The sequence below is a fragment of the Neopelma chrysocephalum genome, unplaced genomic scaffold (genome assembly GCF_003984885.1).
Source record: "Neopelma chrysocephalum unplaced genomic scaffold, ASM398488v2 Primary Assembly neopelma1_60, whole genome shotgun sequence".
In the NCBI taxonomy this organism is placed as follows: domain Eukaryota; kingdom Metazoa; phylum Chordata; class Aves; order Passeriformes; family Pipridae; genus Neopelma; species Neopelma chrysocephalum.
This window is the reverse complement of record NW_020897715.1, coordinates 6555219-6582259: the sequence shown is the minus strand read 5'-3', so window position 1 is coordinate 6582259 and position 27041 is coordinate 6555219. Positions and strand designations below refer to the sequence as shown.

Genomic DNA, 27041 nt, shown 5'->3' with positions numbered 1-27041 from the left:
GCTTCTCAGAGAAGCTACTTCTATGCTTTAATGCTTTACCAGTTTACACTGAGACACTTAATGAAAACTGAGGGTTGTTACTTAAGGCCATGAGGAGTGAAATGTTCCTTGTTTACCTTGCAAATATTTGGAAACTAACTATTCCTTATTTTCTCAATATCTCATTTTGAATTTGGGGAGTATTCTATCTATAAGGTAGAAACCTAAAAAAAACAAACCCCAAAACCCCATAACACACCTTCCCCCCCCCAAACCCCCCAAAAAACCCCCAAAACCAAAACAAAACAAAAAAACCCCCCACAAACAAAAAAAAAAAGCCAACAAACCCCAAACAGGGCAAATATAAACAGCTGAAGACTGTGCACACCATATTTGGGGTAAGTGGAAAGGGGAAATTTGGTGCTGACCTGGGAGCCTCATGCTCGGGGTGTCAGTGGTCACTTCTTGAGCAGAACACTGGTCAGGGCCTGAAGTGCCCGAGCACTGCCCTTGGACACGCACCATGTGCAGCTGGGACTGACCCGGGGGGCACCCTCAGTGCCTCGTCTTCAGGATGTGTGGCAGGCTAACCCCAGGGCAGGAGGTGCTCCAGGCAGTGTCCCTGGGCCTGTCCCACGGTGACATGGCAGGGCAAGGATGGGACGGAGGAGGAGTGACTGATGCAGCAGCTCCAAGTCCTCAGCTGGGCGTGGCTCTTTGGGGAGCTGGTGGGTGCAGGGCTGAGAGACCCTCCTGGCTGCAGTGCAGCCCCTAAGCCTGGGAGAAGGGCAGGGAGACCCCAGGAGCATAGCTTCCCTCAGGATGAGGGGTGGGGGCATCCTGGTGTGCTGAATCTCCAAAAGGGAGCAACTCTGGATCAAATATACCATTTGTGTTGCTGACACTTACAGAATTCACAGTGGTTAGTATAAAAACCTGGCAAAGACCCTTGTGCTGTGACAGAGCTCTGCATCATGTAGCACCAGGCACCCTGTTTGCTGGAGAGACCTGAGCTCCACTGTGCAATGGAGACAACACTTCAGGCTCCATTCTTGGAGCAGGAGGGCTGCTAGGATATAAATTTTTTCTCTTTGCCTACAAAGCAGGCAGGAGGAAATTGGTCTGATCTAGCAGCAGGAGCTGGTACTTTCTTGAGCTGAACAGCTCAGTGTGTGTGGAAGGGGGTTAGACAGACCTGCTTCACTGACTGGTAACAAAAAAAGAAAATGCTGATTTCCTTTTACACTCCATGACATGGGGGTTGTATTTTTCATCTGTTTGTGTTTTTTCCCCTAATGCAAAGGTGGACTCCCAGGCTGAAGCTGTGAGATAAGTGCATGCTGCTCTTCTCTGGTGAAATGATTTGCTGACCTCAAAGTCTGGGGTGAGGAGATCCACAGTGTGCCCTTCTCATGAATTTTCTTTAACCTAGAAAAGAACATTTGCCTTCCAGTGATGCATCTGTTTTGCTTTCCAAAGTTGACAGCAACGCTGATCGAATGTATTATTTGGTGCTACAGTAGTGCAGTTTAAGAGAAAGTGGAGCTTATTAATGATCATTAATCCCTTGACATCCTCAGGTGCAGGTGGGTGGTAATTTGGTCCCCTCCAGTGCATGAATTATTCACAGATTTTTTAGAATTTGTAGGTAGACATTAAATGATTCTTCTGTACCCAGATGAGATGAATGATGGAAACAAACATAAAAAACAAGAAACAAAAAACCATGCCTCTGCTCCAAAGTGAAAAGTCAATACATATTCTCATAATGATTCTGGGGGTTATATGATAGAGCTTTGGGTCATGGTAATCTGTCTAGTGAATTTGAACAAAGTCAAGGAGTGGAGAAACACTTATGAAAAATATAAAGGAAAATTTAACAAGAATTAATGAACTCAGTGCTACTTGGAAGCTAATCTGACATAGATATATATTCCTCCCGCAGACAGTTTCTTGGAGAGAGAGTCTATTTTAGAGGGAGGTGGTTAGGCATGAAGTATAGCATTAAGTCTTCAGCCTTGGAGGTATGATTGATTTATTTGGAAATGATGAGTGATTATGTCCTAATGATGTTTTGAAAGACATGAAGTGCATTCCACTATGTGAGTGACCCTTAGCTTTAAATTCCAAGAGATGACAGTTACTGGGCACGTCAGTGAAGGGACAGAGGGAAACTGGCACACTGTGCCACTGTAATCAGTGTGAAACTGTGTCATCTGTTTGATTTCAGTAGCCAATTCTCCAAGAAACCTGAGAAAGCTGTAACTAGGGGGTTGGTGGTTGGGAATAGATTAACAGAAATACTTTCATTGTTCTTTACAGAAGTAGGTTTGATATTTTTTATACCTCCTGGTCTTTTGCTGAGAAGCTGGATCTGTTTGTGTCCATTTTTTGTGATTCATTCTTTCTGGTCTGTGATACCTGGGTAGTTTGGTTATCCACAGTTCAATTGCTGTGCCTCCTGCTAATACTGTGTGGTGTTGTTGTAAGAGAATCCACTTAGCTTAACAGCTCTGTGGCTGCTTCTCTCTCCCACCTCATTTTCTGAAGGTGAAGATGCCAAATAAGCAATAGTCATGATTCTTGGAGACCTCTGGGGATGTGTTTGATCAGAAGCATCCTTGAAGACATGGATTTTCCTTTCATAATAGTTGCTGAACACAGTATAAAAAAAATCAGATGTACATCTTATGATTTCATCCCTGTAGTGTGACAAAAAGTTTGGGAAGTCTTTAGTGTTGGAAGTTATCTCTCTCCAACACAAAAAGATAGCATTAATCAATCATCTTGCTGTAATACTGAGAGTCCTTTTAAAGTGTGAGGCTAAGAGCTTTTAAATTTTATTTATACCACAGGATCTGATTTCCAGCTACACAGATCTGTTGTGTCTTCACTTGCACTAATTGCAACAAAGATGTAATAGTCAATAATGTAACTGGAAGTATTATCTATAAAGATGTTTGCTGTTAGCTCATATCCCAACTTACTCTGCAACATAAGTGCTATATACAGATCTGAACATCACACTTTCGGAAAGAGAAAGATCAATCAGAGAGATTAATGTAATAGTAGCCTTCAAATACCTAAAAGGATATTGCCATATAAAGGAATTTTACTTTCTTCCTTCATGTCCTTGGTGCACAGCATATACTGCAACACAGGAGGTTCAGGACTTCGGTAAAGCTTGCTAATGATAAAGGCAGCAAAGCCTCAGTGACAGTGGCATACAGTGGCATAACTGTGGAGTCCACATTAATGAAAGTTAAAAACAAGCCAAGAAAGAGTCTGTCTGGAATAGATATAATTAATAGGTGTTGTTATCTCCGCCTTGCTGACTTCAGTCCCTTCTTATAACACAAAATGATATTTCTCTCTTATATGTAATGTATTTTTCTCTTAAAACATTGTTAGTGGATTGTCTGTATTCAATTATAGTAATCTGTCAGTAAATTTCCCTTCAATTTTCTGTTATTAATAGTATTGTGCAGCTCTAATGTGTGAAGGCCATAATGCATATGGGGATTTTTAGCAGGCTATAAAAGCCTGTAGGAAGTCCTCATGCTAACAAGCCTACAGCCTGAATAATGACCAGGTGAAAAGTGCAAGATGGAGTATACTAATTTTTGCAGAAGGCCATGTTTTCCTTAAAAAGCTATGACCTGAAAGAAGTCTTTTGAGTCCAAGTATCAATTTGCTCTTTGAGGAACTTCAGTAAGGCTGGAGATGGCAATTTTTGCAGGATTTCTTTCTGTTTAGTGATCTTAGCAAATTTAAGCTCGGAAATTATCTGTTGAGAGAGATGAGAGAAAGAAGAACAATGCAACACAGCCATATGGGCTTTGTTCTTACACATGGTTTGACTCTGTGGGGGACATCATTCTCCAGCCTGTCAAAGCTCAGCATACAGGGAAAAGTTCTGATGTAATGGATTTTCTTTTTATGAGCAGTCAATTTGTCTGGAGCCCAGGCCTTTAAACTTGGCTGACAGGAAAATTCTCTATTGAGAATTGACTGGCAGACAAACAACACTGGAATTCTGAGTATTTCTTATATCTCTGAAGAATTTGGGTTTCCTTTATAATACCTTAATTATAAAAGCTATGCTTTTAGGATTGCTCTTAATTGAATACACTTATTTATTTTCTTCCTGCCATGTGAATTTCCCAACTCCAGCCAACTCTGTCTAGCCAGAGGTGTTCCCTGCAGACTGAAAATCATTTAGATGGTTTATTTTATTGTATGCCTAACTCTTTGTATACCAATCACCTGATTGACCTGAATCTGTCCAATGGATATATCAAATGGAGTTGGATTCAGTGGTCTTTATGGGTCCTTCCCAACCTCAGATATTCTATGATTCCACTGTTTATATAGAAAGGTCAATAACAAGGATGACACTGAAAAACTGAGCTCCCAGCTACTACCCTTAAAAGTTCTTTCACTGCTTGAGATTCCAGCTCAGAAAGATGTAGGTGAAAATTAAGACAACTTTTAGCAGGAACTATTTGTCTAATTTGCAAGTCCTTACAGTGCTGCTGAAACAGCACCTACAGGAGGGTAAAGAAATGCTGCCTGCACTAGAGACAAGCTATGCAGCTAGAATCAAATGCTCATGATGTCTTCTCCTGGCACAGCTTCCTCTGTGCTGGCACAAATGTCTGATGAACAAATGTCTCTGATCCCAGGGGGGAAATTTCTATCCCATCTGGTGCAGCTCCACATCCTTAACTGTCAAGCAGGGGAGTAAAGGTTGCTTAGCATGAATGACTTCGCTCATGGAGCTTTCTTGTTACTCAGATTATTTGTCATGCTGCATCTTCAGCAGCCTCTGAAACGTTTTTACAAAGTCCTCTGTGGAGGAAGGAAAAAATGTGGCTTTGAACAAATGTCTTAAGATGGAGAGTCATGTCTGTTTCTTCTTTTGATCCCACTGCCTGGCCATTTTAGAGGTTGTATGCAGTTCTGATGGATACACTGCTTTAACTCCATCTTAGCAGGGGAAATAAAATAGTAGCTTTGTCAACTCATCAATACATTGCTGATAAAAGAAGTATTTGTCTTTCATGAGTGGATATGCATACTGAAGCCCTGACTGAAAGCCTTTTGTTCCTGCTTTAAACGTGGTGAAGGGAACAGACAATGGAAAAAATAAAGTAAGTTTGATTGCAGCAGAGTTGTTTGTTTTTATTGCTTTGATTTTTTACACAAATTGACCAAAATAGAAATGAAGACTGTTGTTTTTTAGTGGGGTTGGTAAACATTCAATAAGTTTTTTGAAGTTTCAGATTTTATGTAGTGAATGCACATAGGAGCCTTGGAACTGGTCGTTCTTGTGTGATATATATTCTCTCAAATTCCGCAACGAAAAATTGTAATAAAAGAACACAAAGATCTGTAATTCAGTGCTGCTTCAGAGGCTTTTCCTTTTGCTCTGAACAGAGTACTAATTGCAGAGATTTGACAGCTCTTGGGTATTTGTCACATGTACTTGCCCTTACTTTAGATGTTTAATTTAGTTGCAAAATAATTCTTCCTGAATTTGTAATTGTAATAATTGCCATTAATAACCTGGCAAGGTAGTTGGCCTTTGGCATTACATCAGGGGAAAAATGATAGTAAGATAGCTTTTGTCTGAAGATTTAGAGAGCTAGAGAACATCAGGGGGTCGGGGGTGGATGGAGGGGTGTTGAGGGAAGAGAATACCAGAAACAAGGCATCATGACAGGCATCTTGGGGTTTGCAATTGGGATTTATGCAACAGGCTTAAGCAATTTGGCTGTACTTCTTTGTAGAAGAAGAAGACAAGGTGTCAAATGCAAAAGAAATAACAGGGAGGATGAGGAAGGCGAAGGCAGGAGAGTGTGAAATGACAGGCAGTTGGGAATATTTTGGAAGTAGAACAAAACCCTGTGCTGAGAGCTGTATCAGTGGTGGCTCATGCAACAGCAAAGCAAAAAGTATTTTTCCACGGGTAGACTGCCCGTTTCAGTAGATGAATAACTCATCCACACTGAGGTGGGATGATCCTACAGTGGAAGGGGTGGGCTTCTCAAAGCAGCACGTCTAACAGCAGCTGTCTCCCTTTCACTGATGGTCCGCTCCTGGTGCAGTGACCTGGTGGAAGGCAGGGAAAGCAGTGGTGACCTTGCTCCGAGGATGCAGGAGGAGCAGGGCTGCCCGAGTGTGAGGGGAGTCCTGAGCTGGGGACAGCAGTGGGCTCTATCAGGAACCCCAAGGTGATGCCCAGGGAGCCAGGCTGGGACAGCAGGGCACCAGGGGCTTGGCCAAGCCAAAAGGGTGTCCTTGGGCCTGAAGATAGAGGCGGGCTGGAGGGAGTAGGGAGCCAGGGAAGGGAGAAAAGACCAGTGGTCACAGAAATTAATGCTTGTCATTGCCACTCAGACGTGGCAGAATTGCCCCTCCCTTGTTGCAGGAAGAATTAAAAGGTGGTCAGTCTTTTAGTGGTAAATGTGACCAACAGCTACCTAGTATGTTGTCTTCCATTTTTCTGAGGATAGCTCTTCCTCTGCTTTTCCCCTGATGGTGACTAACACCCAGGTGATTTCAAGAAGCCAACTCCCGGGCATAGTTATGAATAAAAAAGTACAAGGAGAGGTGTGTGCCAAAGACTGATGCTGCTGTGCCAGACAGCTGCTGCTGCAGTCATGGCTGGGCGTGAGGGCGGCTGAGCCAGAGGGACTGAAGCTGTAGGTCAGGGGGTCACTGGAGCTCTCAGGAGCTACATGCTCATCCTTATGTCACTACCAGTCTACAGACTCCTTGGGCATGGGATGACTGTCACAACCTTTGAATCAGTAGGTACTGTTTTGGGACTGGCTTGGGACATGTGTGTTGTGGTTTTGTTTTAAACAAGGATGACGACTGGTCCCCATTCCTGCCCTTCTTGCTTGCCTTGTGTGATGGTTATCACAGTAGACAGAATATAGAGAGGAGAGACATAAGGGTCTATAATTTAAGCCTTATCTACACTTAAGCCCTTCGATGCCCTCACCAGTGCTGTGAGTACTGTGGCCACCGGAGGCTGGAGAGGCTGCCTGGCACCTTGTCAGCACCTGGCAGCAGGACACCCTCACACCCCTGGCTCTGGCCTCTAAAATGATGTCCAGACTGATGCAGCCAGTGGTTAATCAGGACACAGAGAGCCCTGGTCTAGCCAGTGGCCTGCCCAAAGCAATTTCCTTCGCTTTGTTAGACAGGAGAAACATCTTTCCTCACTTCTCAGTGGAAATGGAAAAGTACAGTATGTAATTTTCCTACTGCCTGCACGCAGAATTTGAATTCTACACTATTCTTTAAAATAAGAGTTTGCATCTCATTCATAGAAGTTAAAACATTCCTTATTCATTCAATCAGGAAAAAAATTCAATTCTGCCTATCCCAAGCTGTCAAAGCATGCAAGAGCAGCAAACAGATTGTGGGTACCATTAGAATGCATTAGTGTCTAATTGCTTCAAAATGGACCACAAGGGAAGATGAAAGTTATCTATTCTTGGTGCTGCTGTTGTTTCATTTGTCGATAAGCACATCAGTCTTTGGCACTCATTTTGGCTGTGAAGGAGTATGATTGATTAATAAATGTGTGTTCCTTTGTAGTCAGTTGCAGAATGTTGGAATATTTTTGTAGCAAAATCTTACTGGAGAATCTCAGAAACCTTTTTTCCCTTAGTGACACAAGTGGAATAAAATTATATTTCTATACTCCTCATTTTCAATACCTAGGCTGTTAAAGCATCTGTGTATCTTTTTTTCACTTGCAGCACAGTCATTTGAATATGTGACCTCCAATTTCTGTACAGAAGTTGTAGCTTAAAGGGCAAGACCAGAATACGCACAGAGCGAGCAGAAATGATTCACTGGCTTTTAAATCCAAACTGATGGCCTTCATGTGGCTGTTGAGTTTGTGAACAATGGAAAGGCAATGGGTTTGGTTTGAAAAAGGATGCAATACCTTGATAAAACACAGCAATGTGTCACTCTGTGATGTTCTGGAACACAATAAGTGTTTAATATGATTTTCTTCCACCTGAACAAACACTGTCAATTTGCTCTTGGACACTTATAATTTGCTCCCACATAATTTCTTTTTCCCACCCTCTATATGTCAGTCATTGCTTGATGAAAAGAGGTGCTTATTGAAAAAAAAAGTCTGATCAGGAATGTAAACCCTTAAAAAATAAGACTCAATGCTGTGGAAGAAAGTTTGCTGCAGCTCAGGGCAATGGCCTGTGTAATTGCCAGGTCAATCAAGCCATGAAGCAGAGGGCAAAGGTTTCGATTTCTACTCCTCCCATTCGCAAGTACACGCTGGGCTGTCATTGCCTTCAGCTCCTACCCTTAAAATCTCTCAAGCTGCCTTTCTGCTGGTGATTCATACTTAGAAATAAACTTGCAATAAGAGCATTAGTATATATTTTGAAATCACACTCATTAAGCTATTTTTCAGAAAAAGAAACAAAATTTTCTCTGCTGGACATCTGACAAGAGACAACTTGTGTGACTTTGTAGGCTTTGATATTTAATTATTAGAAGAGGTACATTTTGTTTTCTTTTCATTGTTTTTTTCCCCATTGAGACAGTCAATGTTATCAGTTGATTTCTCTAGGTTATCAGACACATGTTTAGATAGAGGGCAGGTTTTGAAGCAAATTGTCCTGGTTAGAACGGCTGGGACCAATTCATCCCTGGATGGGTGTAACCCAAAACTGTGTATTCTATAGCCTCCATGCCATTTCCCAAAAACTGCTGTCAGTAGAGGCCTGCAAGGTGGGAAGATGTTCCTGTACCCTTTTATGGAATTCCCCGCTCTGATATCCTTATATGGAATTCCCCGCTCTGATAAGAGGGACTGAGCATCCACATGCCCTTTTATGGAATTCCCTACTCTGAGGGAGGGACTGAGCACTCCCGCCTGAACTGGAGAGTATATAACTGGGAGTTTCAGAGCCTTGGGGCTCTCTCTCGTGGGACCCAGAGGAAGACAGCAGACCACCGCTGCTCCCAACCAGGCTGAGACCACCACCCTCGACTGGACTGCAATCACCACTTCTGACCAGACTGCAGCAGCTCTCCCACCAGCAGGTTTATTCCCTCTCCCTTTGCTTTGGACTCGGGGGGTGGGCCAAGGTACACCACTTTTGTTCATACCCCAGGGTGCTGGGTTTGTACATTTGGGTTTTGTGGATTAAAACCAATTGTCTGTCTGTATAATTGTACTTATTGCATTATTTTAATAAATTGTTATTCTGACTTATAAATCTCTCTTTTGAATTGAGTTCATTTTGCCTTGCTGGTTAACTTTTAAACCAGCACACAAATCTACATATAAAATGTGCTGCTAGTGTCTGATCTTTGACAGTCAAATAAACTTAGCTTACGGGATCTATCTTCACCTGTAGACTGATTCATTTCATTTGTTTCTTTTTTTTTGTTGAGAAAGGAAAACATGATAAGTTGGTCAGTGATCCAAAACTAGCTCAACTCAGCGGAAAAAGACAGTAATTACTGCTTGACTCCTGTGATCTGTTTTAGCCCCATCTGAGTTTTTAAAGAGTGATGTGAAAAGCCTTTAACATAGTCGTGTTTTGTTATACTAAATCACCTTCTGAGCAATCTCACAGAGTGGACAAAGACTTAGTGACCAGTGACGTAAACCTACTCGTCACATTGATGACAGCTTGTTGCCCCAGACTTGGGAAGGGTTAGAGTTACAAATCTATTTGATTCACTTTCTGAAAAGAAATTAAAGATTTTGGCAGTCAGCCTAGGACCTTACTAAACAATCTGAGAGAAAAAAGTTACTTTCTTTTGCTGCTTTCTCAAGGGATGAGGTGGAGTCAGTCCGGTTCAAATGAGCTTTGGAAGCAGTAGGTGTCTATTGTTTGGACCAGAGTCACTGGACTAAGGCAGGCAGCCTGCAACAGGGCTGCCTCATGGATATGATTTTACCCATTAAACAAATTCACACACAGAAAGGTTAAAGTTGGAAAGTTCCTCTGGAGACCGTCCCCTGCTCAGGCAGGGTCAGCTAGAGAAGGTTGTCCAGGACTGGGACTCCAAGGAGGGAGACTCCACAACTCCTCTGGGCAACATGTTCCAGTGTTTGACTCACTGTAAAGCAATTTTATTTTTTCTCTTCCAGTGTAATCTCCTGTATTCCAGTTTGCACTCACTGCCTCCTGTTGACAAATACTGACAAAGTTCTTCCATATTCTGACACATCTGCTGATGCTAATTTTCCTTTTTAGGTCCTAACTTTTAATTTTCTTTTTCTACTTACACTGCTAGCCATTTATTTGATTGCTGGGTTTGCTGATTCCACTTGTTTTTTGAGGCTGCAGTCTTGTAACTTCAGAATTCCTTTGTTTTGCTGGGAATTTGTTGTCCTGTGAGGTGAAGGCCATAGGGTAAGAGAAACAGTAAAACATACTTTTTCCATGTACAAGCAGCAGAACATGAAGGTCTGGAGGCTGCAAATAAGTAGCATGTAAAAAATAGCTGTCTTGGTTATACTTATCAAAACTGCTTCTTTGCCAACGTGTTGCTCCTTGCCCCATTTTTTTCCTTTAGAATGTGTCTCTCAGTCCCTCCTATGGTTTACTCTTTGGGTATGACCATCCAGTGTTTTTCTTCAGACTAGAGAAGATTTTTATTCTCACTAACACTGTGGAGTGCACCTTTAAAATTTTCTATGTAACTGTATATATTTTCAGAAGACTTCTAACAGTGCATAGATCATCTTGAAGACCGAAAATTTGAGAAAACTTACCCTCATGTGAAAAAAAAAAAAGGGTCAGTTTAAAAAAAGTACCCAGAAAAATCCTATTTTTGCTCTTGAATGTTTTTGGAAAATAGTTGTCATTTCTTGGAAGGGGTTAAAAAAAATCTATATTTTTTTGATTTTTAAATTTCATCAGAGCATTTCCTACATCTGGTAAATTTTTCTAGGGAAGCGGGAACAGATTCAACTCCTATTCTAGGATTTACCTCAGATTTCATTAATATAAAAATATATATTGATTTTTCTAAAAGCAATTATCATAGCAGAAGCCAGAAGGATTGCTGTCTTGACTTTGCATCCTTTAAAATCCTAATTACAAATTTGATCTGCCACTCCATTTGAATTTTAAAAATATTAACCATTTAGCTTGGAACTACATTTGTGTTTTCTAAAAATGTTGTTTTCTTTTGCAGAAAAATAGCAATATCTTTTTTTTTTTTTTGGTGGTTTAACTAATATTTCCCCATCTGTGCTTTGCTTCTGCGCTCTCTTTGTGGGAAAACTGAAGTCGCAACCAGAATGCCTGGCAACAGAAGCAATGGACTTGATATTTATATTAGAACTGTAACACATGGACATCTGTTCTCTCTACCCTTTAAAAGATATTGCTTCCAAGGACTAATATTTGGCTTTTTCAACTGTGGGCTGCTGCTGATAGGTAAGGTTGGTGGGAGCCTTTAAAGAGACTCCACTGTAGCCCATGGGGTGGCCCCTGCCCGGCAGATGCCCCAGGGCAGATGGATGGATGGACAGACAGAAGTGTCTTTTTCCAGCTGAGGCAGTGCTGGGTTGGCCTCCTTGAAGTGCTGAGGCAGAGCTGAGTGACCCTGAGCCCTCTTTCAAGCTTGCTGTTGATTTGCTGAGAGATCACTTCTTTCTGCCTCTGTTTTCTTACACATAAAATAAGAATATTGAAACCAGTCTCATTTGATCAAATATTTTGAGCTCTACCGAAGGAAATGTGCTGGTCTTAGAGGTCTTCATCAGTAAGATATGCACCTACAAAAGAGAGAGGACCAAAGAAATTTCAGTACTGCAGAACAACAGTGACAGGGAGGTTGAATTCAGCATGAGATTAGTATTCACCCTCAATATCTGTGTCTAATAATTATTTTTCTCCTGATTTAGAGTGAGATTTTTGTGGCAGTCAGCTTTCTGTTCAAAAGCAGTTTTGAATGAACAGGTGGGCTGGCATGTCTGCACTTTGCCTTTTCCTTTGGGAGCTTAATACCTGTTATCCCAAAATGTCTGTACACTGTGTTAACAGTCTCATAGGAACTCAGTCTTCCTGACGGTGGGTTCAATCCCTAAACACACATATTCATGCAGCGGTTGAATTACAGAGTGTTGAAGATGCGGATGTTGCACTGTTTATTATCTTTCTTCTGGAAGGTATGTTTAAGGCTTGAACCCTGAACTGTGATAATAAAAATGCCTCACTGGGGATGCCAGGATGAGATGGAAATACCTATTCCTGGCTACAACCTAAATTGTGTTGCCTGCCCTTAGAGCAAATGCAGCAGAGATAAGCCTGTTCTCTTGCTAAAGAGGTGTTGGATAGTCTGCATACCTACTCCAGCATTATTACTAGGAGGTAACAGGCTTAATTACCCAGATGCAAAGTAAAAGCATCCTGTGCATAGACCTTTTCAGGAGGCACGGGAGCCAGGCTCCACCCAAACAGGGTACTCCCTTTCTGCCCTGCCTCAGGCTGCAGGTTGGTTTTGGCTTTGGGAAGTTTCTTTGTGGCATTTCTGCTTAGGTAAGAACACTCTTAAGCGGTAGGCTGAGGGGTAAACTGTAGCACAGAGAAGATGGGAAGAATGTGTCACCCTGTTTTCTTCCCACAATTATTTTATTTAATTTTCAAACGCCATCTAAGACAACATTAGGGGTTGTGATGCCCAAATATTTGTCTAGCAGGGGTTAGCTTGTACTGCCTGTATTTCTTTCTCTCCTAGCTACAGCACTGTACAGTTCCACCATCTCTGCAGTACTTCCTGCTTAGAAATGAGAAGCTGTCAGTCTTGAATGAGCTCTATGTTAATGCACCGAGTATGGGGATGAAGGAAGGCAAAATTATTTCTATGCAGTGAGAGGTGGGAAAGTTACACTGTTCTTGTATTGAGAGGCTTGCTTGCAGCGCTCAGGCAGCAATACAAACAACAGTAGGAAAGAAAAATGCTGCATGAAAAGTGAGGCAGGGCATTTCACAAAGGCTATGATTCAATCATAACCTCGACCTGAAATGTTTGGGAACTGACTCATAGATCTATAACTCTTAAATCACTGAACAAACCAACACCAAATAAAAGAGTTAGAGGTGAAGACTTCTCTGTGAGAAGTTTGTAAAATCCTTGATGTGCTGCTTTTCACCTTGGAAAATCTTTCTCTCCTCCCCTGTACACACCTATGCCAGCTGGTAATTGCCTGAGCTGGAGATGTGCCATAGCCCAGCACCTTACAGTCCTTCATCTGGTTCAGAGGTTGTTGATCCCGGAGTGTCCTAGAAATTAGAGCAGACAATGCAACAAAGCACTGGGGTAACAAAACTGTACTTTCTTTGGTGAATGATGCTTGTGGCACTTCAATTGCATTGTATGGGTTAAAATCATCAACATGGAAACAGCAGTTTATTTCAGCACCAGCAAAACTAACTTACTTGTCTTAATTTGTTAGGGTTTTTAAAGACAAAGATACAATCCTTCTAATTAGGGGAAAAATATTTTTTGTTAAGTTAACAACCAATCTGAGAAATCAATTATTTGTGTAGCCCTATTTCATATCATCGTTGCAGTTGGTCCCAAGCTGTTTCAGTTCAATGTCATTAGCACAAATTGTAATCTTAGCCATATTAGTTTGGAGTTTGCTGATCTTTAAGCCTCTTTTGTAATTGGCAAAATTCTGAGGAAAAAGCCTATGACAGAAGCTTGCAATAAATATAATTGCTTGCAGACAGCTAAACAAATCTCTGCTTGAAACAGGTAAAGCTTGTGGTAGTAAATAAATGTTAAATGGTGAGTGGGAACTGTGGATTGGCTAGTTCAGCAGCTGAATAGTTTAATGAAACAGTTGATTTAGGACTCTGTCCACAAGGCTTGGACTAAAACTCTTGTGGTAAATCTGAATCATGCATTGATGGGCTTGGTGAAATTAGGTTTTTTGCTTTGTAGGATTGCATATCTGATGAACAAAAAAAAAATTGAATTGATATGGTTTGCTTGGGTTTCCCTGAGACATTTGGCTATAAATGCCATGTGACATCTGATTTTTGGCTTTGGACAAAAACTCCAAAACAAAAATACCCTACTTAGATAATGCAAGGTGTTATGAGAAAATGGATGAATTCAGAACTGGTCTGCTTGCTGGCATGCCTCAACATAGTTGTTGATGGGAGGTTGTTTGTGAGTTTGTAGCAATGGATGTTTCCTGATTCAGCATTGCTGAATGTTTCTGCCGTTTTGCCAGTGATTTGAAACCTGAGGCAATATATACCTTGCAAATCACTGAATAACAAACATTAAATATGAGGCTTCTGAGGCACTAATCAAGACTGTCTACTTGTATGACTGTTTTGGTGATGTGCCTCTTGATTTAGCCAACAGTAAGGTAATACGTGTATGTGGGAACTGAGAGCAAGGATCTGCTTAACAGCTGATACTCTGCCTTGGAAAGCAGTAGGCTAGAATAAGATAAGAGATAGCTTGGGAAGTCCTGTCTTTAGCTGGAGCTCTCAGGGAATGCCTGGGGCAACTAGAGGCCAGCAGGATTTTGAAAAAGAGAAACACCATGGAAGATGGTTCTGCCTTCTAAAACACGTGAAGGCTGTTTGCCCAGCTAGCTATCCTGCCTGTGGTTCAGTGTTCCAGTTGTACTGGACAGCACAACAGTGCTCTAGGTAATTTAGAGTGACATGGAAAGCTTTACAGTGAGACTTGACAAGTCATTCAGTGCTGTCATTGGAAGAAGGTGAGAGGACTGGTATCAGAATGCAGCAAAATCCAGTGGCTGAAGGTCCATTTGCTTCATGGCTCCAGGTGAAACAGGCTTTGATGTATTGCCCTTTGGCATGCTTCTACCTGCTGAATCACTTTGTTAATGTAAGGGTCAGGTCACTCAGGCTCAGGGTTTCAAGTGCTTGCCTTCAGGAGCTAATTCCTTTATGTAGACCTTCTCCTGAAACAGTATTCATTGGCTGTGGCTGGAGACAGGATGCTGTAGGGAAAAATAGTGGCTGCAAATGGCAGGGCATCCCTTCCTTTCAGTTCTGCAGTTGTGTGTCTGCTCAGAGGCTGCACAGGGCTATGGAGGGATTTCCTGCTTGGGTGCCCTGGCAGTGAGTTCTGGGGTTACCGATTTCTTCTGCAGCATGATATGCATGCTGTGTTGGGACTAGGTGGGTGTTTTTGGTCTACTCAACTTTTTGTCATTGTTGACCCTCTTCCATGTCCTGCCTTTGCCTCTGACCTCCAGCAATTCAGTCTTAGGGACTGAGAAGATTTTGGTTCCCTTTTCCCCTCTTCACATGGAAAAACGTTCTGGAAAGGTTTGCTCACCAAACTGTCACTATTGTATGGGTGTTTGTTGGGGAATGAGAGAGCAGATAATGGTTACATATTCCAATTCTAGGCAACATTTTGAAATATCTTGCCATTGGTCTTCCAGTACTCACTTGGTTTACAAATAATGTGCCTGCTTTGCGGGAAGAATTCCTTATGTATCTTGCTTGTGAAATTCAAGAACTCTGCTCTCTTCATCTCCAATGCTGCTGCAAATGCCTAAGCTGAAGGAAAATCTGTACATTTCTGCAAGTACCAGACTTTGTAGGCAGTAAAGTAAAGATGATGCATCTTCACTCAAAAAGGTGTGATAAGTTTGGGGATTTTTCATTGCTGTCTTCCTTTCCTTCCAGTGGTTAGACAAACATTTCATGCAATAGGCTGATGACTGGTGGTTGGAAGGAGATCAAGCAAATCTAAGACTCTTCCTTTTGAGAAGCAGATTTCTAGCCACTAGAACACCTCCTTGAAGTTGCAGCTGCACACCTTTCTATCTCTTTATTTCAGCAGCTGGTGTAGTTAGGTTATTTTAGTGAACCACTTGCTAATTTTTTACAGTATAATTGCTTGATAGAAAATATTTTTAGAGAGATATGACCTCTTGGAAGCTTGTGAGTGCAGCTTAGGACCGGTCTGTTCCTGTGACACATGAAATACATCCTAATCCATTAAGGTCAGATGAATTGGACACTTGCTCACAGGGGCAGGGTCTGCAGCCAAAAGAATTTATACCGATTAAGTGCTTTTTTAGAACTTTTTGCATGAATTTCTAACCTTCAAATAAGTCACCCCTTGGGAGATCACTGATGACACAGCCACTTGTCTCAAAATTCAGCCGCTTGATCTTTATTGAACTTGATGAGCAAACATTTAAATGATAATTGAGACACTAATTAAATGCCGTGCCTGTTCTCGTGGTTGAGAATTGAGAGGAAAGACTAAATTATTTAATGACAATTTGGGGTATTACAGGTCCAGATCTTTAGCACACTTGGAAGAAAGAAGGGTTTATTCAGATGTTTGAACTGTCTGCTGCTGCTGCCTAGTGCTCAGAACATCACAGTTGATCCTCTGGCACTAGAAAAGCATCAGCTAGGAGCCCAGTCACCACAGTTTACTACTGAGTGCCAGGACATTATATTTGCTCTGGTGAGCAAAATCAAAGTGTGGGACCTTGGTTTTGTTTTGCCCTTTCTTGTTATTTTTACTGTGCAATCTTGACGCTATTATCTATGTCTGCATTTGTAAGTTCACATACCTTTTTAAAACACGATCTGGCTCCTGACTAAAATTAAATTGTTTAATTTTGTATTTCAAATTATGCTGTATTTCCTTAATATCAATTACTAACAAATTAGTTGCTTCTTCCTACATTTCCCTGCCCTTTATCGCTGTTCATGTGCATCCCTACATTTCTACTCTTTTTCCCTATAGAAATACTTATGGCATCTCTTAAGGTGTGAGGTTATTAGACCTAATCAAAATGTCTCAAGCTCTTTAGTAAGTCACATATTACTGTATTCACAAATTACTTTAGGTGACTATTCCTCCCAGTGCAGTCACATGTCACTGCTACCCTGTCTGTCCAGGAAGCAGAAAAGTGAAACTCGTGCTTGGCACTTCCATAGGGGTCTCTGAGGTAGGTAAAAATTTCATCATTGCCAGTGATTTGTGCCCTGTGCAGAACAGATTTGTTCAACAGGCCTGACAATACTTATGAGCTTGGTACAGTGCCAGCTTTGCTTCCTCCTTTCCTATCCTTTCCATACCAACAGTGTGCAGCAGACCAATTTCCTTCACTGGGGGGAGTCAGGAACTGCTACGGGAACAGATGCTAGGGAAGCAGATGGGGCAAGAGTTGATTTGGAGCAATGACAACTTGGTAACCTTTCAACGTCAGCCCGAGATTGCAACTTTCCCTGTATTCCCTAGCAGAAGGCAAGTCCAGGCACAGGAGAAAGCACAGGCTTAGCCCTGCACTCAAGTAGTGGTAGGTGGCAGCTGGGCTTATTGAGCACAGCGTGCTGGCCCTGAAAAGGCAAATCCTGCTGGAGCAGGGCTTTTCCTGTGTTAGAAAGGAAGTACCTCAGGCTTTTTGAAGAGTTTGGCCTCGCAGGGCCTAGCAGCCCAGCAGCAATATGAACTCTTGTTTTACATGTGCTGAAACAGAGGCTCTTTGTGAACTGATCAAAAGTTGCTTCTCCGGTAAGGGACATTGACTCCCACGCTGTTCTGTAAAACTGAGTGACAAGTGTGTGTCCCTGGCCATCCAGAAGGCCCAGGGAGGGCAGAGCAAGGTGTGACATAAGGATGCACAGCCTCCCAGCCACACAGCTGACACGCAGCTCCCCATGTGGAGCACAGCTGGGCTCTCCTCCATTTCCACAGGGGCAAAGTCAGGGGTTTTATTCTTCTTTGTCTTTTGTTAAGGGGCAAGGGGACGTTTGGTGTTTGTGTTTGCACATTTTGGAGGAAAAAAACCCCAAACAACAAAATATGGTTCTCCACTGTGATTTATTTGGATGTTTCATAGTATAGTGGAGAACTTCAAAATTCTAAGGACATAAGTCTTCAGTAGCCGAATTAAATTTGCTCTTTCAGCTGGGTAAAATCCCATTTAAATGTTCTCAATTGAAAATCAGGATTTAAAACATTTAATGAGGCTGCAGGGAGTTCCTTCTTTCAAAGTATGTATCCCAGATATCCCAGGTGGTTTCTTCAGGATGCGTTACAGAATATTAACTATGGTAAACTATGGGGTTAAGGCCAAATAAGTGCTATTTGGGTCACACATTTATTCTTTCTGGTGATTGATAAACAAGAAGATTGTTAAGATTAAGAGGTACCCTGCATTTTATTTAAAAATGTACTTCAGGCCTGGCCAACTGACCATCAAAATAATTTATATTTTTTCAACCTGAGCTTTACCTTGAAATATGTTTTACTTAATGGAATTTCCTCTTCTGAAGCTGAATGACTGTTAACACAGAATCTGACTCAACAGCTACCTTCCTATGCATAATTTATTTATCAGGGAGCCAATGATAACATATTAGCACGTACCTGAAGATGCTTGGTCCCATTGTGATGAGAGGCCTTAAGGGCAATGGCATGGATGTGATGGGACTGGAAATAAAATGAATGTAATTGTACATTTAGTGCATTTGTTCACAGAGCTTCCAAAAATTTTCTTTATTAAGTGACTGTCACTTGAGAAGCAATAGAAGAGCAAAAATAAATGACTTTGTACAGCACATCTTGGTTTGCTGTATTACTCTTCAACGTAAGATTTTACCTTGTGTCTCAGGACCACATGAATCATAGTGAAGGGAAGCTGACAGCTTCCTAATATTCTTTTTGCATGAGCCTGTCTATCCCTTTTCCGTCCATTCATCCAAAACCCAAAATTAAACTAAACAAAAACCCAATGAGGTACTTGGCTGAAATGCTTTCCTGTATATGCATATAGACCTAAATCAGAGACTTTTCATAAAGTACTGTGTGTTGGGTAACTTGGAATAAAAATACCGTTCAGCTGATGGCTCGTGCTGGTGGTACCTGTCATCTGTGTCAAACGTCAGGTTTTTCATGGTGCTGAGTGGAAGGTGAATGCCAAGTGGGCCTGTGTGTGTTACCAGCTGTCAGGCTGAACTTGAGAAGCACGATTAAGGTATCTCCCTGCAGGAAGCTGTTCTGTCAACTGGATCACAGTGTGGAGATGCTGTGATTTTCTGTGGTGGACAAAGGCCAGGCTCCTCTGAGGAGATGTGGTCAGAGCAGAGCTTTGTAGTCTGCTGCAGTGGTCAAGGTTCCTAATGTGACACTTGTCACCAGCCAACTGCACGTTCTCCAAGATGGGAGAGTAGTTCTGAGAGTTAGTGAAATATTAGCACAATATTAAAATATATGTCACTATCACACGTTGGGCACTGTAGATTTACAGCTTAAGAAAAAGTCAGTATCTATTGCTTGAGAAGGCTGATATCAGCTGATAAAGCTGATCTGTGTCATTATGAGAAGTCCAATCTCATCCAAAAAAATTGTGGAGGAGCAGGGATGGGTTAACAGTTGGCAGTTTGGAGATGATATGAATATGAACATGTTTTCTTACATCATGAGCGCTAGGAGACAAAGATGAAAACCAGCTGATAGGACACAGGCAACCATTACAGAGGAAATATTGGATGTCAGAAGAGGGGCGGGAAGCAATGCCAAGGTCCAGAACACCTTTGGATGCTGCAACCACCTGAAACCTCCTGAAATCGCTCACCACCGCTCAAACCACTTTTAATAAACAGGTAACTAAAATTCAAGCACTTCCTTTATAAAGCCTTTTGGTTTCAGGAAAGTGAGTCACTGTCTGACAGTTTGGTGGGAGGTTATTCATCCGGGATTGCTTCACTCCTTCGTGGAGATGCTTGGTGAGCCGCTCTGCACGCTGGCGGGCTGCTTCAGCCAGGGATGTACTCCTACAAGTGCCACCTGCTCTGTTATAATCCTTGCCTCGCTGAAGTCGCCAGCATCTTTCTGCTTGATCTGCAGGGTAGCTCCTTCGTGTTGAATTTGGCTGCTCTTTTAGGAGAGTAACAGTTTGAGGAGCTGTTTGGCTCAGTAGCACTTGGCAACCTTGGGAAGCGAATGCATTCAGCTGGGCAGTGGGCACACGTACGTTTGAGGGGGGCTGCTGTGTGCCCCATCCTGCAGCGTTAGTTCACAGCGTGCCTGTGCCTCGGAGGCACTCGCTGTGCAGCTGACACAGCCCTCAGGCGTCAGGCAGCTGGGGAAATTGCCACAGAAGCTTTAGCAAGAAAACACATAATAGCCAAAGTCGAAGGGTGAATTGAGATATAATGGGGGAGGCAGCTATTATGTTCTAGCTCTCTTTAAAAACCATTCTGAGACGTGTAAGGTATTGTGTTGTGTTTGTTGCTGGATTTAAGACTGCTGACTGCCAGGCGGTGAAGGTCACTTTGTGCTTCCTTCTTTAAGGCAAGTTGCTGCTGTTTATATTAACAAGGGAGCAGCAGTGCTGGCTAACTCCTGGCATGTTAACCTGCCTCTCTCCCGGGGAGCAGGTCTCCACTGCGCTCCCTCAGGACCTGTATAGTTGGAGAGCTGTATATCATGTAGGTGTCAAGCCCAATCAGAGCTTCCTTGTCAGGATGTGTTAAGGCAGCTGCCTGCAATTTGTGTTACGGTGTGCATCTCTGCCAATAAACTACTTTTGGTCTCCCTTGTGCTGCGTCTGCCGTCTGCAGGGCTGCTGGGAGAGCTGCCAGAGAGAGAGAGAGCAACTGCAGGCACAAAGGTGGCTGGGTGGCACCTCTTGTAATCTGTGTTCTGCATGATGTATTGATTGACTTTGTGGATGGATCCCAGGGGCTGAACATAAACAGCATGTACCAGAGCATGACATTTTAATCAGAGACAGGTTTAACTACTGGGAGCAGCTCGGGTAATGTCTACTTTAAAAAAAAATTAAAGAAAGAAAATTGCACCAAAAAAACCCCAAAAACGGTGTATGCTGGTTATTGCTTAGGAACTCTGTGTAGTTGTGCAGTTACACATGAGATACAAATGAGTAGGTTGTGACAGGACCAAGAGCACTTTGAAGTACAGCTGCAGTAAGTGTAAATTGGGGATACAAGTTAAGACACTGAAATAAGCTTTTTGCATGTGCATGTGCAGACACCAGGGCTAAGCAGCAGATCCTGGTCAGTGCAGCACCATTCCTGCCAGCCAGCTGTAAAATCACTTGGCTCAGGGGATAAAAAGGTGTTCATGCTGCAGGAGGTTGGGTTGGCAGGGAACTAGAGAGATTTAAAAGAAGGTGACTGGAGTTTTCTCCGTATTTGCAATGATAGGGAGTTGTGAGAAAGATGGAGCTCTTTTGGGGTTGGGTCAGCTTACCCCACCAGTATTGAGTAAGGGTTGAAAAATGACCGCCTCAGAAACACCAGGGAATGTTATCCTCCTCCTTAGCCTGTAACACGCTGTGTAGCAGAGTTTAACCTTCTGTAGTAAAATCTCAGGGTCCCTGAAGAGCTCTGTTAACCTTGAAAATCTGTGTAGTATGTTACTTTCTACCTGCAAAGTAGAAAGCACCACTTATTTGAAGGCATGAATGACACTGAGTCTAGTCCAGAGGCAGACTTGAAAGGACATCCATCTGCTGTTCATGGGAATTTAACTGAGCAGAAACTTCTGAAATACCAAAACCAGACAGAATAGCAGAATTATTCCCAAAGCGCTGCCTGCCTTCTAATTGCTGGCCATCTCCTTTTGTGAAAAGAAGCAAGAGAAAGAGTTCACACAAGCACGAGTGCTTGCAGACTTCTCTTTGGGGGAAAGCAGTTGTCTTTCTTCTCTTGTTTTTGGATGTTTAAAATGAGGAAAGCAACATATCAGACTGGAGAGAGAGGAAAACCAGTCAATGTTACCTTGGTATCTGATGATCAAAGGTATGACCCCCCTCTGCTGTGCCCTGAGAACGGCAGTAACTGTTTCCTGAGGGAACAGCACTTAGTTCAAAGCAGGAAGTGTCCCTTCCCTCCCTGTGTGGCCACACAGACCAGGAGCTGCCTGCCTGCCTGCCTTGGGAGAGCAGGGTATTTAGCTTTTCCCAAAAGAAAAAGGGCAGCTTAACCAGTTATCCTCTGCCAATAGAAAGAAGCAGGGAGATGAGACTCAGAGAATGATTATTGCCTGGATAGTGGCATGACTGGCACCTATTTCCTTGCAAAGAACCAGTGGGCTACAGTTATTAAGTAACAGGAATTTTTAAAATTTGTGGTCAGCTTTACCACTGGGCTTCCTTTCATCATTTGAAAAGTCTGTGATTTTGTTCTGACTGCTATAGTTTAAATGCAGAAAATAATAGAAGCTAAGAGAAAAACTTTGTTCTTTGCATTCAACTACCATTTTACTGTGTGCATTTTAACACTCAAAATGTACTGGCTGCTGGCTGGCATTTCTATCGTGTTGTAGTGCCTGGATTCCTCTCATGTTTCTAATGAGGCACAAAGTATAGAGAACATAAATGACAGGAAAAAGCTACAGTTTTTTTAATGACCAAAATCATATATATTTTAAAGCTCTAGCTTAAGGTTACAGCACAACAAAGCAGGCAATGTCTCTTTCATCTGCAGTTTACTTGAAAACTAGGACTGAATTTCAGTCTCCCCAGGTGACAGAAAACAGCAGAGAGTCCCCAGTACAAAGACCCAGTCATGCACCATCCAGCACTGTAGAGTTTATGTGAGCTATCTTCCAAGAATATGGTGATACCTTTCTTTGTAGGAGTAAAGCAGACAAGGGAAGGACTGTCAGAGAGCCAAATGACACAAAAGGAAATGAAGGAACAATTAAAATGAGTCAATACTGTGAAGCTATTAGGTGAGGGCATTACAATATCTGATGTGAGAGATCTTAGTTGGGACACACGTAACATTTGCCCCCACCTGACCAGGCAAAGGGTTGCACTGACTTTGCTGTTAGAAATGATGAACAGCATTGGCTCATCTAAGTTCTTAATATACATCACACCTTTTGTATGAATTTTTGCACGGAACTCTGGGGCAACTTTCTGAGATGACAATTATTTTTTGTCACCTGCAAATTGCACTTTTGTGAGGAGCTATACCGAGGAAAAAATAGGTGAGATGTTGTTGGGGCGAGCTGGAGCACCAAGGCTGCACAGCTGAAAAATGAGATTTCTGACAAGGAGAAGTGCAGAGAAAAAAAAAAGAGCCAAGTTCAATTCCTGGTGATTCTAACAGATTGGTGAAATTGCAGGCTGTCATTGGGAAAATCCTGTTTCTCAGACAAAAATGGGCAGAGGACACTAACATGAAAATGCCAGTGTGAGTCGGCCTCTGAATTATGTTGTTAGGTTTAAGTAGTCTTTACTTGGATGTCAGCAAAGGGTTAAGACAGTGTTTTTAGCAATCTCATGGTTACTGCTTGCATTACAGTAACATAACAGGCATGTTCAGGACCCATTACACCAACTGCAGTTTGCACAAGCAGTATACATTGTGTATATAATGTGTAAGTATGCAGATATATTTGGCGAACCCCCCCCCCCGAGAACCATAAAATCAGTTTGGAGAGAGGAATGACAAGAAAGGGAATCAAAAGAACTGGCTCATATTCCATCTGTAGAGTTGCACTTCAGGGGCAAAAAAAAATCCAAAACTGAAAAAGAAACACTATATAAAGCTCTGGGTTTCTCATCCCTTAACCTTGTGTCCTGCCTGTTTTGTGAGAAAGTATTATTGGAAATATTCAGTGGCAAAGAGTCCATGCAGTATCGGGATTTTTTTCCTCTTTCTGGTGCGTGGCAGAGTTGCTGTGTGATGATGGCGCAGAAGCAGCCCAAAGGCTTTTTATATTTTCTGGACACATGGTGTTGGCACATGAATTTGTTCCTTGGGCTTGAACTTCCACTAAGTCAATGCATGCTGGACTACTAAAAATGTAACAAAATTGAATTTGGGGAAGGCAAAACTGATAAGAGATTTGCTGCCACTGGGAGTGCGAATCAGACCTTTTCTGCAGCAAAGTTGGAAACATTACCTGAATGTTGAGCGCCCCAAGAGCTGATCACAGAGATGGTGAACTTCTCCGCTTGGTTGCAGCTCTGATCTGATAGTGGGGAGTACCTGTTTGTTTCTGTACTTAAACAATTGTCTGCAAAGTAGCAACAAAATGAAGTGTCCACGATTCTTTTGACAACTTTGAGGTAGGAGAGCACAATGAGCATGGCAGCTGTAGACGTATGTGCTGATATTAAGCAGTGCTTTTTGAGATAGTGGGGTGGATTTAGTTCGTATTTAAGTAAAGCCTTGGACTATCATTTCTGAGATATTTTCATGTCTACCTTTGATCTAAAATGTGTTAATCTAATGAGTGGGTAGAGAAAATGAGTTACTATGGGAACGACGTCTTTCTCTAACTTACTGCCCCAGCTGGCTGCTCTGGCAATCGAAGCACGCCGCAAAACAGAGCAAGGCCACAAGAGACAAACGTGCATTTCAGTCTGAGAGGGAGCTTTCGAGGTTGGGTTTGGGGTACAGAGGATACCAGCAGACCTCTGGGAGTTACATCGTGTGCTTAAAACAAAATGAGAGGAAGAGGAGTGAGCTGGCATCTGACTGTGAAAAAGAAAAACCCCAAAAAAGTGAGAGTCACCCAGTGGGAAGGAGACAAAGGCTCTACTGCTGCATTTCTTGGGGTGTAAGTGATAAGTGATTAGGGACAGCTGTTAAAGCTTGAAGCTTCTAAATCTGTTCTGGTGGTCATTAATACGGTAATTTATCATTAAATAGCTCCATGATCTGCAGTTGCTTCCTGTTTTCTGCTGCAGAGTCACAGAAGAAGCCATAAATATGAAAAGCACAGGTGTCTTTTCCTCTGACCTGGAGAGCAGTGGTGGCTCTCTGCCCATGTGCTGTTGGCTGGGAAGCAGCATCCTGTATTGGTATTAAGTTTCCTCTGTTTGCACCTCCCTAAAATCTACTGCACAGTGTAATGCATGTGGAGAGGAAAAAGCTGAGTTTCTTATTATTGCTCATGTAATTAAGGGGAGAACTTTTCTCTGAGTGGAAATGTTTTAATCTTCTCTTATTTGATTCCTGTCTATGGTCTAGTGCCTGAACAAGGCAAAGGAAAAAAGGGGTGAGCATCCTGCCTCAGCTCACTGCATCATGAGAGCATTGGGTGGGTGCTCACCCCAACTTCAACACTTACAGGTGAGCAGAAAATATTTTCTCCGGGCAATTTGTTTCTTTGAGACCTTCATTCCTTACTATCCAATGTGTGTCATTTATTTTGCCTCCTTTCTCAGGAAAAGACCTGTACAGCTTATGTGGTTAAATCGAATCAGGATCCAAGTATTTTGATTTACTTTTTTTTTTAATAAAAAGTAATTCAAAAACAATCAGTGAAATACATGTTCAGGATGAATATCAACAATGTAAATCACAACAGTAGACATTCAAACATTATCAAAGGCCTGCAACTTTTTGAATTTCTATCTGGGTTTTGACTACTACTCTCCTATTCCAATGTCTGCCTCCAGAGTCACAAATTTTTGTACCTTTTTATTTTTTTCAAGCTGACTCCTGCCCTCAAGGTCTCTTAATATTCTCTTTCTTGCTTTCTAATCTGGCTGATGATCAGCCAAAGAAAGCTTCATCATTGTTAATTTCCTCCCTGCACTATGAGCTTTTGGGTGAGGCCTTCTCAGACAGCTGAAGGTCTTACACTGACCCAAGTTATGTCAAGGTTGCTCTCCTGGCTGCTGTCCAGTAGCATCCCTGTGGGGATCACCTGCCCTCAAACTGGTACCTGCCCCATTTTTGTCACTGAGGCCTTGCTGCTCCACCTGTGGCAGTGGTGCTCAGGTTTATCTGATTTGTGTCCCTACAACTAGAACTTTGTCTCTCTGGTACTGTTTCTGAAGTTTAATGTTCTGATTATTATATGACTTGTTTATTTGCTGATTTTGTATGTATGCATCCCTATTGGAAACCTCAGGGACTTGTCTAACTTTCAGTTCACCTGTACATGAGCGCCTAGCTGGGGTGGCCTGGGCTTTCTCACATCTCTATGCAGCAAGGGAAGTCTCTCACTGTCTTTTGTACCACAGGCACATCCCAAAGCTCAATAGGGTCACACTATGCCTTTGAAGCAAGGATTTAAAACAACTGAGGCTGCTTTTCTTCCATTTTGAGCCTCACTGATGAAAACAATAGCAATAACTAAAGCACCCAGAGTGTTACAATACTTGCCCTCCCAGTCTGCACAAGTGCAACTGCAGCATCTCCCTACCTGCCTTCAGCAACTATGCCTCTCCACCTCTGGCATGTTCCCAAGCTCTTCTCCAGAGAGCTTTCTGTGATGCAAAGAGGTCAATAATACAAATAATTAATGTCAAGTGGCTGTCAATAGATACTAGGTCTAAAAACATAGCACATGTAAACCCATATTAATTAATTGCATCCCACTCTGAAATTTGAACAGTAAGCAAATAAGGAGGGATAGTATGGTGATAATGATCAATGCTTTTTTTTTCCAGGGAGATGTTGAGAAGCAGAGCAGCTTTGGCACAGCTAAGTCCTTCCTGGAGTTGGTTTATCTTTCCCCTTCTTCTGAAATTGAATTTTTAAATATTTGGTAGTTAAGGTTATAATGCCTACTTTACAGAAAGCTGAGGTGCTCAATCACAATATTAAAAATTCCTTTAATGTATTTATTTAAAACATAAAACCAGAAATTACATAGGAAAGCATCAAAGGAGAAATTATATTTTTATCTTGACACTCAGATTGCTTTTTCATGTGATCTGATCCACATTCTTGCTATTTATATTTCATACTTAATCCTTGCATCTGATGCATTTAGTCAAATCCAGTCCTCTGCTCTCAGAAGCATTTCAGCATCTTCTGAACAAGGTTGAGGAGCATGGATCTCATCCTAGCACATACAAGCCTTGAAGAGGGTAATAACAAAGATATGTCAGTCAGACAAAGTCTCCAATACCACCATGCTAAAAAGAGCCCATATGAAAGATTTTTTTCATATAGACATATCAATATTTGTGAGGTGGAAGCTATTGGGGTTTTTTCTCCGATATTTGGAGGGCAGATATCTGATAGTGTCAGGTTCTCTATGTTTCAAAATTTTTTTTGCAAATGGAACAG

At 42.1% G+C, this 27041-nt stretch overlaps 1 long non-coding RNA gene across 2 annotated transcripts; it reads left to right on the top strand.

The window, feature by feature from the left end:
* Nucleotides 1-887: 887 nt before the first annotated feature.
* Nucleotides 888-23515, top strand: LOC113966384. 2 transcript variants are annotated; one of them, XR_003533805.1, is made up of 6 exons: nt 888-1189; nt 1283-1363; nt 10710-10788; nt 16309-16485; nt 16874-16975; nt 19462-23515. It is a non-coding gene; the product is annotated as an uncharacterized LOC113966384 (long non-coding RNA). The 2 variants fall into 2 exon arrangements; XR_003533804.1 differs by having other exon boundaries at nt 19456-23515.
* The last annotated feature ends 3526 nt before the right edge of the window (nt 23516-27041 follow it).